This window comes from Rhamphochromis longiceps, linkage group LG11 (genome assembly GCF_057381845.1).
Source record: "Rhamphochromis longiceps isolate RC_006_pf linkage group LG11, R_longiceps_female_GT1.1, whole genome shotgun sequence".
NCBI classification, from domain to species: Eukaryota; Metazoa; Chordata; class Actinopteri; order Cichliformes; family Cichlidae; genus Rhamphochromis; species Rhamphochromis longiceps.
Genome location: NC_140567.1, coordinates 38,456,246 through 38,467,500, shown reverse-complemented (window position 1 = coordinate 38,467,500; position 11,255 = coordinate 38,456,246). Strand labels below are relative to the sequence as shown.

The 11,255-nt window shown below is 43.8% G+C and overlaps 1 pseudogene; it reads right to left on the bottom strand.

Annotated features, from left to right (window-relative positions):
* Window positions 1–8,651: 8,651 nt before the first annotated feature.
* LOC146660002 (uncharacterized) lies at window positions 8,652–9,899 on the bottom strand (annotated as a pseudogene).
* Between the last annotated feature and the right edge of the window lie 1,356 nt (window positions 9,900–11,255).

Genomic DNA, 11,255 nt, shown 5'->3' with positions numbered 1-11,255 from the left:
CTCTCCAGGGCAGAAACTTCTCAAAACTACTTACAACAAGCACCACTGTTATAATTAGAGATGGCACGATACCACTGCTACTGCTTCAACGTGCTACGGTTATGATCCGAGTTACGCCGTGTCGCAAGTTTTGTGAGGTGCTTTTTTGATATTTAATGGATCAAATTGCATGTTTTATTTCTCTCCGATATCCGATCCAGTAATTTACGTCAGTATCGGACCGATACCGATACGTAATATCGGATCAGTCCATCTCTAGTTACAATATCAGTGAAGAGCATGATGCGACTCAACAAAATGCCAGCTCACGAGTCCTCCTGATCACGCAGTGGAAACAGGAAGACAGAAAGAGCCAATCACATGGCCAATCATTGCACCTACCCCGAGTTCCTGCAGCAAACAGGTGCTCAGCATCAATGAGCCTCTGAAGGGCAGTAAGCTAACAGCCAGGGATATGATTCATGCAGCTTTTGTATTGTGAATTCGTACATCATCGCCACTGCAGGCTTATTAAATTCTGTTTTTCCACAAACATTTGCTTCCAGCTGTTTAAAAATGGTCACCACTGGATTGTGCTGATTGGACCAAACCGATGCAAGGAATTGTAAGGCAGATTCTTTCAAGCATCCAGCTTGTAATCCTACAGTAACCCCGTTTAGGGAGTAGGGGATATTTCAGCTTTTACAACAGTACAAATACACATCGCTGCAGAGGAACGACCAAAGTAAAAGAGACTACAAGTTAGGGGTGGGCGATATAAATGATATACGATAGAAACTATATAAATTTGGCCAACGATAGAGATTTTGACTATACCGCTCTACCGGGATAGCGCATGTTGATGATGTCAAAAGCATCGCAGCGGCTAAAACCATTATCATCTGCAAATGATGGCGGGCGACAGTCATAGCAAAGAGGTGAAGCACTTTTGAAATGTGGGGAAAGCCAAAAACTGCGCTTCCTCCACTTCCGTAACATCGATTCATTAATGTTGAATTCTCTCGCAGCTGCTCTGTTCCCATGTAGTTGCACTATATTAATGAATAACCTCGTATTGTGGATGAATGCTCTCAGTTGTTCTCCTGACTGAAGTTTGCCCCGTGTACAGCATCCTGCTATGCCATTGCATTTGTCCCTGACCACCAGAATCCCTCACGTTAACTTTTATCGAGTGGAAAAAAGTTGGCTTCATCCTCCAGCTTCACTGTGCTAATGTTATGCTAACATAGCTGTGTCGCTAGCAATCACGTAGCACAACATTATATACCAGCTAGCCCAACTTCAGTAACCCTGCAAACGCCACTGCTGTTTAGTTTCCTGTCTTTATGTTAGAAGTGACAGCAGAGCTGTACGTTTGAATTAGTTTCAAAAATCTCTGATATGAAATGTTTAGGTGGAAACTAGCGAGCTAACTTCCTGTTAACTTCTAACTCCGTTAAATTTAATAAATTCTGTTTTCATGGATGTTAAACTTAATTGTTACACCTGGTAAAGCAGCATCGCTCATGATTTTATTAAAGATGAAAGAATTTGGACCGTTTTTAACTCTGTGTTGTTTGACTTTGGGACCTGAAGCAGACGGAGTTTTGGACCCAGATTACTCCGAAGCTCCTCACTACGGCAGCCGTAATGCTCTGACATCCATCAAGCAGTGCGGCTTACCAAAGTTGTACTAAAACATTTTTAACAGATTTCTGCAGCCAAAATCGGTTCGAGGTCAGTAAGCACAACCAGAATTCATACATAAGGAACACTCTCGATTTTTGAGAAAATTAAAGGATTTTAAGTCCTTATAGTGTGGAAAATACGTTATACAGAAGAAAAGAATATATCGTGATATATATTGTTACCGCACGTGCTTCAAATTATACCGCGATATGGATTTTAGGCCATATCGCCCAGCCCTACTGGAGTCTAGACAGAAGCATCTCCAATGGAAGAACCATGGAACCTGATTAAACACAGGAGAGTTATGTTTTTCATTCAGATTAGTTTATGCAATTATATTTGGTCTTAAAATATTGGTTCTTGTTTTTATTCTTTCCCCGGTTGGCAGCGACACACCGACCAGCTGACCACCATAAAACAACAAAAATAGAAGAACATGCCAATAACTGCAAAACACTGCGGCGGCCATCATGAAGTCCTACAGTTACTCACTTAAAAGAAAAGAAGTGTTTGAGGAGCCGATAATGAAAAATGAAAGAGAGGAGGACAGATGGAGGACAGGGAGTGAATCAGGAAGTGGAGATGAGTAGTAAGGACGGAGGCGTGTGGAAAAGCACTTAAACCACTCGAGGACCTGCGATTGTGCCTTGTGTGACACCACCCAGAAAAAACACCTTTCAGAGACTCCAGCTCATGCGTAAAGCCGCAGGATTAACTGAAAGAAGCAATAATACTTTGTTCTGTTCACTTAAATTAGCTGTGAACGGATTTTGTGAACTTGTGTAAATTGGGGGATGAACTGTGAGGACTTTGTGTTGTGGGTGGAGGTGAGATGGATGTTTTCTCATTGACGTCAGACTTCTGATCATCTAGTGGACGTCAGAGGAACTGCAGCCACGGAGGCTCTGAGCCGCAGCAGCAACACGTAACAATAATTATTCCAGGTCTTTATGACAGACAGGAGAACTTTATAATAACTTTACAAGACATTTCCCAGCCTCTGAGTGATTTCATTTCATCACTGATTTACATATCATAATTGCATGGAAATCCTCCTTGTCAGAGTGGAATGAATGCAACCAGCAGCCAGAGCGAGTCTGCTGAACTGGTGCTAATTAAATCGGAATAAGAGATGATTTTATTCATTACATGCATTTAATTGTATTTGATGAAATAACTCCTATTCATCCAGGACAATCTAATTATACAGTGTAGAAAAAATTACGTTCAAAACGATGTTCACATAATTAATTCGCACGTCTGGACTCGCTGTGCGTGATAACTGACCCTCTCTCCGTGACACTGCTCTGATTGAGTTGCTTAATTTGATTATTAGAGACCTGCTTTTATATCTCTGCTGCTGTGAGGAGCCTCGCATCCTGTCTCTAATTACTAGGGCTGCAACGATACACAAAATTCACGGTTCGGTTCGATATTTTTTCGATACAAAAAATGTTCATGCCTTTTTAATTTGTCATTTATTAAAATTATAAATATATATTTTAACTCAAAAGTACAGTTTTTAAATTTAATGTTGCTGAAACAACAAAATAAAATAAATAAATAAATCTATCTGATGGAGAAATCCCTCATCTTTGGAAAAGAGAGTTTATTACAGAGAAATGTCTCTTTCCAAAATAAAAGCTATACTATCCGCTTCTTCTGGGCTATATTCTCAGCAGCATATTAAACATATCAGGTCCCCATAAGGAGAATCCTGTGCTAACGGCTGTCTAAATGACTCGGGTAAAGTTTGTAGCATGCGTACTTGTTGTTTTGTCTGCTTCCACTTGTCTTTGCACTAGGATGCTGTCAGCGTAAATGTGCAGTCATATTCGTTGTGTTCCCACTAGTGCTGTCAGCGTTAATCTGAAATGACGTTAACGCCACAACACGGCAAATCTCCGTTAACGAGTTACAGCGGATTGCCCTGTGCAACACGTTAACGAGCTAACTGCGCTAACACACTAGTTCCCACCAATTGAGCATTGCGTGGCACATCCAACATACTGTTTTACTTTAGTCCATGACGCGCTTACCTTCAGGGTCATACGTCACATGAAAACCAAAATAGTTCCAAACGCCAGATCTGAATGAGGGTGGGGGAGGTTCAATTTCGGGTAGCGTTGAGGCAGTTGCCATGTTGCAACGAGCTAAGCTGCGTACTCGCATTCTCAGCGAGACCGGACGTGCCAGGAACGCGAGCACGGACTCGTGATTTGTACAATTGGAACATCAGCGTACTTGATGATGTCACAGGTCCGGAGTTTTTACTGCCGTCCCCTCTTAATTTAACTGTGAGTAATATGTTATGAAGCTTCACTTTAATCACAGCCAAACCGGTTTACTCAGGAACAAATAAAACACTGAAATAAACCAAACATTAACATTTAGAAGTGATCTAAGTGACTTATATATATATCATGTTTAACCTCAGTAGTGAAATCTCTATTAATAAAAATATTGTATATATGTATATGTATGTATGTATGTATGTATGTATGTACGTACTGTATGTGTGTATATATATATATATACACATGCATGAAGAGGATGATGTGGACAAAATACTCATTTGCCTAATAATTCTGCACTCCCTGTATATATGTGTGTGTGTGTGTGTGTGTGTGTGTGTGTGTGTGTGTGTGTGTGTGTGTGTGTGTGTGTGTGTGTGTGTACACACACACATATATATATATATATTAATGAGCACTCTGATCTTCAGCCCCATTGTCTCCTGCTGGCAGATAAACTCCGCCCTGACAGGAAGCCCTTTCTGTTGGGTCAGGACAGAGTGATCGTATCTCCACCTCGACTCCCAACCAATCACTCCATCACCTCCCTCCATTATCCCATCAGCAGCACTCGGGTTGATCTGATTAACCCCGGGCAGAGCGAGGTTTTGGTATCCGAAGCACTTCACAGGAGGAAGTTACACTTATCCTCTAATAAAAATATAAGATATTCTCCTTACACAGCTGGCTCAGGTTACAGCCCTGAGGAACGATGGAGGGAAGGATGTTTCAGAAACAGGACACAGATCTGTTCTTTCTGTGGAGGAGATCATGTTCTACCAATCAATGGAGTTTATAATAGACCAATCAAAGGCTGCTTATGAGTCTTTTTATAGAGCTATTAAGATTCTTATCACTAAAACCACGAAGGAGAATTCTTCACTCAACACCATGCTGCTGGAGAACAAACGCCCTGCACCACACAGACTGACCTACACTGAGCCTTCCACCAGTCCGAACCATCGCGAAGGCCAAACTGGGACCACACCGAGACAGAACACACGTTTACAGAATAACTTTAAGTTCTGTTTTAAAGAACACAAAAGAATAAAAATGTCTGAAGACAAGTCCAAAACCAGCCCAAAGCATCTAAACAAGTCTGAAATCACATTTCTGAAACCAACGATACATCTCACTTCCTTTTTGCCGCCATGATAACTGGCTGTAGTTATCATTCTCACGCAGACACAGATACCTGCTGATCAACGCACAGTAACATCAGCACCCTGCTGATCCCAGTCACTGATTGGTGTGGATTAAAAGCTACGACCACAGCTGCACCCCACAGTTACATGCATAACTGAAAATAGCTCCAAGCAGAAGCCCCAAACGTCAGCCTGGATGACAACAACACAGATCTGTGTTTCATTGAGCAAACAGCTTATCTTTAATAATAAATCAAAGTTACAAGAGAAACTACTTCCCTGTTGTCACAGTGTTCAGCTCCTGTGAGCCTCACTCAGTGAGGGTGCATCCCCATAAAACACATGTATATGTAGGTGTGGGTGTAGGTGCGTGAAAGCTAGTGGACACTGTGAACATGGAGGAGTTAACACAGCTGGCACATCTGTGTGAAAATGTTTGTACTTCCTGTCACCTAGTTCATAAGGAGTAAACTAGAATCTGTCATAAATTTCTTTGATGGCCTTCTGTGAGTCATTTGTACAGCATTCATACTGTGCATATGTGTTTTATTGTGAAAGAAACAAACAGGAATAAGCCTTTTTGTGAAGAAGAATTCAGAACATTCATATTAATTAATAAGAAAAACCAGTAACCGTATGACCTGTTGCAGTAAACATCTGCTTCCTCTAAACACAGTCAATGTAATTTACCAACTGTATGTCTTATTATGTGTGTTTATGCCTTTAATTTGTCTTTCAGGTAGACGATGCTTCTTTTGAGCTGTTCAGCTCCTCCCACAAAATCAGTCAGCATCGCTGTTACATCATCCTTCCATATTTATTCATAAAACAACACGGCTGACACAAAGTGCCGTACAACCTAAACAATGAAAATAAATCAGATATAAATAAAACCATAAATAAAAAGCAAATGCAAAAAGTCAAATAACAAGATGTGAGCAGACACAGCTCAGAGACACTCAGTTCAGTTTTTGTCACACTTTTTGAATCACTGTCTCTCTCGTGATTACTGCATTTGGACGTGTTCTTCATAAATTCCTGCAGCTCGCTGCACGACGAGCATTACATGGTTAGAAGTCACACATGAGGTGATGTCATGATGTGCTTCTCGCCGTCCTCCAGATAAAACAAACCTCAGCTCCATATTGTTTCTGCTTTTCAGTGAACCTGTCACTGTCTCTGCTCAGTCTGATTTAATGAGCTGCAGCTCGCAGAGACCCCGGAGTCAAAAATGACCTTTGACCCGCTTCACTCTTTCTTTTCTTTCTTTTTAATGTATCGCCACATTTGGCACACACAGTGTCACCGTAATGTTGCCTTCACTGTCAGTCAAACTCCACACAGAGAGTTTTTAGGAGCTCAAACTTTACCTGATATTTGTAACGCACACAGCAGCTGAATTTATGAAACGCAGGAAACGTCAGAGCAAAAACATCTAATGAGACAAACATGTCGCTGCACGTTGTGACGCGCCATCCATCCATGCATCCATCCATCCATCCATTCATCCATCCATGCATCCATCATCCATTCATCCATGCATCCACCTATGCATCCATCCATCCATCCATCCATCCATGCATCCATCATCCATCCATGCATGCATCAATCCATGCATCCATCAATCCATGCATCCATCCATCCATCCATGCATCCATCCATGCATCCATCCATCCATCCATCCATCCATGCATCCATCATCCATCCATGCATGCATCAATCCATGCATCCATCAATCCATGCATCCATCCATCCATCCATGCATCCATCCATCCATCCATCCATCCATGCATCCATCATCCATCCATGCATGCATCCATCCATCCATCATCCATTCATGCATGCATCAATCCATGCATCCATCAATCCATGCATCCATCCATCCATGCATGCATCAATCCATGCATCCATCAATCCATGCATCCATCCATCCATCCATGCATCCATCCATGCATCCACCTATGCATCCATCCATCCATCCATGCATCCATCATCCATCCATGCATGCATCAATCCATGCATCCATCAATCCATGCATCCATCCATCCATCCATCCATCCATCCATGCATCCATCATCCATCCATGCATGCATCAATCCATGCATGCATCAATCCATGCATCCATCCATCCATCCATCCATCCATCCATGCATCCATCATCCATTCATCCATGCATCCATCCATCCATCCATCCATCCATCCATGCATCCATCATCCATCCATGCATGCATCAATCCATGCATGCATCAATCCATGCATCCATCCATCCATCCATCCATCCATCCATGCATCCATCATCCATTCATCCATGCATCCATCCATGCATCCATCCATCCATCCATGCATCCATCATCCATTCATCCATGCATGCATCCATCCATCCATCCATCCATCCATGCATCCATCATCCATTCATCCATGCATCCATCCATGCATCCATCCATCCATCCATCCATCCATCATCCATTCATCCATCCATCCATTCATCCATTCATCCATGCATCCATCCATGCATCCATCCATCCATCCATCCACCCATGCATCCATCCATGCATCCATCCATCCATCCATCCACCCATGCATCCATCCATTTTCTTAACCTCTTATGGAATTCAGGCTTGCTTGGGGCTGGAGCCTATCCCATCTATTGTAATATTAATTGCTGGTTCTAAATTTGTCCTGTGTGTGTGTGTGTGTGTGTGTGTGTGTGTGTGTGTGTGTGTGTGTGTGTGTGTGTGTGTGTGTGTGTGTGTGTCATGTAATGCAAAATGAGAACACAAATGCAAACTCTGACACAGTGTATGACAAACAGAGAATTTTATTGTGGCTGATTTCAAAAGGGAACAAACATCTGAACTCGCTCACAGGGGGGTAACAGATGCTGTGCGATGCACAAAGGAGTGACGGGACTCACACACACAGTAACACGCACACACACTGAGGGCTGATTGGGGAAACAAGGCACGGGTGAAACAAAACGAAGGAAGCAAATCTAAGGACAAAGAAGAAAAGATGAAGAGAGTTAACAGTGAAACAGCTGACACGAAGACAGACACTTGACAAGAAGGTACAGGAGACACTGGACAGGTTAAACTAATAAACACCAGAACATGAATGAAAGCACAATATTAACTCTTCACATTTGCACCTCACGCACTGAACCAAACAAAGATTTCTCTCTGACCAAGAAAGAAGAAGAACTGCAGATCAACAATTAAACTTCCATCAGAAGAGCAGCAACACTGTCTCAAGGTAAAAGTCTCTAAGTGATATTTTTGTGGGGTGTATGCCCAACTGTAACATTAGTAGCATTTTGTGATGACATTAAATTAATATTGAGCAGAACTGAGTTCAGCTTTCTGGTGCAGGTGCCATGAAAGTGTTTCATGTGGACTCTCCTTCCTCTCACTGCAAACAAACAATGAAATCAAACTAAAACTCTCAGACATAACGAGAAAACTCGAAAAAGCCAACAGAACAAAACCCAGCATGACAGCGTGGTGACAAACTGCAGGCTCATCAGCCAACAGCAACCTCTCAGAGCCTAGATCGCTGTTAAACACCTTCCCAGGAAGGTGTAGTAAAAAGTCATCATGATGGGTGTGCTGACTCCAAAGGAGTTGAGTTTCCTAAGGAGGTGTAGCCGTTGGTGGCACCTCCTGAGATTCTCCTCTGTGTTGGCAGAGAATTTCAGGAGGTTGTCAAAGATGGTTCCCAGGTATTTGTACTCCTCAGCTACCTCCACTGGCTTCCCGTGGATGGTGGTGGTGACTGAAGCAGCCAGATCCCTCTGCCTACTGGAGAAGGTCACCACCATCTCTTTGGTTTTGCTCACGTTCAGTTCAAGTTTGGAGCTGTCACACCACTCTACAAACTCCTGCAGAGCAGGCCCGTGGTGCTGTGAGGGCCTGACAGCAGTGACAGGAGAACTGAGTCGTCAGCATATTTCACCAGGTGACAGCTGGGCTGTGTGGATCTGCAGTCATCAGTGTAGAGGATGAAGAGCAGGGGGGAGAGCACACAGCCCTGGGGGGAGCCAGTGGAGGTGGAACAGAGACCGGAGAGAGTTGTTGACCCGAACTTTCTGAGTCCTGTTGGTCCAATATCCACAGGATCAGCTGATCATCCAGGTGAAATCGGGAGGAAAGTTTAGTGGCCAGGATGTGAGGCTGCAGAGTGATGAACGCTGATGAGAAATCAGCAAACAGAAGTCTGGTGGAGGAGTCAGGGAGCTCCAGATGTTTGTGGATGGAGTCCAAGATGAAGATTTTTGCATCATCAACACCTCTGCGTGCACGGTAAGCAAACTGGAGTGGGTCCATCAGGGGGTCAGTTGCTCTTACGATGTGCTGTTTTATGATCTTCTCCATGGCTTTCATCACCAGGGAGGCGATGGAGGAGACTTTGGGTTGTTTCTTTTGGAGATGAGGATGACTGTGGAGTGTTTCCACAGCTGGGGGACGGTGTGACTGTTAACTGAGGGTTGAAATAGACTCCGAACACACTTCCTAGTTGCCCTGCACAGTGCCTCACAACTCGACTGCTGATGTTGTCAGGGCCGGGTGAGCTCCTCTCCCTGGTCCTCCTGAGGGCTCTCACCACGTCCTCCATCCTGGAGGTGAGTGCAGAGCTGCCAGGTTTGAGTGGATCTGGACTCCTCAAGCTGGGTGATGTTGTCCGTCACAAAGCTGGTGTAGAAAGCGTTGAGGTCGTCAGGGAGGGAGGAGGGGTTGCTGCCCTCCACCTGGGTGGTTGGGTGTTGGGTGGTGACCGCAGTATTCACAGAGGCCATGGTTTTGAGGCCCTGCCAGGCTGAGTGGAGGTCCCCTGTGGTGAATTTTATTTCAACTGTGTTTTTATACTCCAGTTTAGCCGTTTTTATGGCCTCTTGACCTCTTGATGTGGCACTCGAGTCTTTTAAGTGATGTATGTGTAACACTAATTTTGCTAAGAGCTATTCAAATAAACTTTATTATTATTACCATTAATATGATGCTAAAGAGGACCTTTGGAGTATCTTGAGCTACCTGAGAACTTTATGTAGCTGTGAGCTTCATTTATGGAACTTTAAAGGACGTAAAAAAAAGTTTTAAAAAAGTAGAAGACAACAAACACAGCCTGCTGCCTGATTAACCTGCTGCAGCTGCTGCATCAGAACACCAACACTAAAGTTCGCCTTGCATGTGATGCAGAGATACTGGAAGCATGACAGCAGATGAGTGAGGCTGCAGACGCTGCAGAGGATGATTCAAACACAGGCTGTAGGTGTGGATGTCCTCATTCGCTGAGGGTCATGATGAAGTGATGCACTAATGAAGTGAGGGTGTGACGGGCGTAGGTATGTGACTGAACATGGAAGCTAATCAGTTAAGAGTTAGCGTGTTTGTAGGGGAGGAAGGCATCTCTGTTCTTGCTTCGTGTCTCTGACCTGCAGACACTCCTCTGTAAGTGTCACAGCGAGGTGTGCAGGTGGATGCAGCTTCAGCTGCTCAGTCAAGCGGCGGATGAATCCTCCCACCTGCTGAGGCTCGCAGCGCGATGACATCCAACAACAGATTAAAGAGACGCTCATGAAAATCACATCACACAGATCCCTGTGCAGCTGCAACACTACAGTTATTAATTCATGTCATTCAGAGGCTCCGCTCGCTGATGCCGGCGGGTTCTGGGTAACGTAGCGGGTTTCAGCTCGGCGATGAGCAAACAAAGTGTTTGTGCAGAAGAATAAAAAGTGCGAGCGCTTCAAGCAGAGCACAGAGAGAACACGACAGCCAAGCACGTTTCTGCAGCAATAACCTCTAACAGGCTCATCATTCATTATGTTTCAAAGATCAAGAAACTTACACTTTTCTCCTGATTCAAATGCTATCAACTCGTTATCAGCTGGTCCTATCAGCTGGTCCTATCAGCTGGTCTCAGCTGGTCCAGTCCTGCTCTGAAAGCTCAGGTCCTCCACTCGTACAGTGAAACTTTAAAAAGTGATGAAAAAGCCGTGCTGATGTTCATGGATGCATTTTTCATCACATCTTCGAAACTAAAATATTTCAACAGAAAGACTTTTTTTGTCTGTAGAACACTTATCTGGGCCCGCGTTACCATGGTAACCAAGGAAACAGCTGTTCAAGGTAGCAGCTATGAACCCAAACTG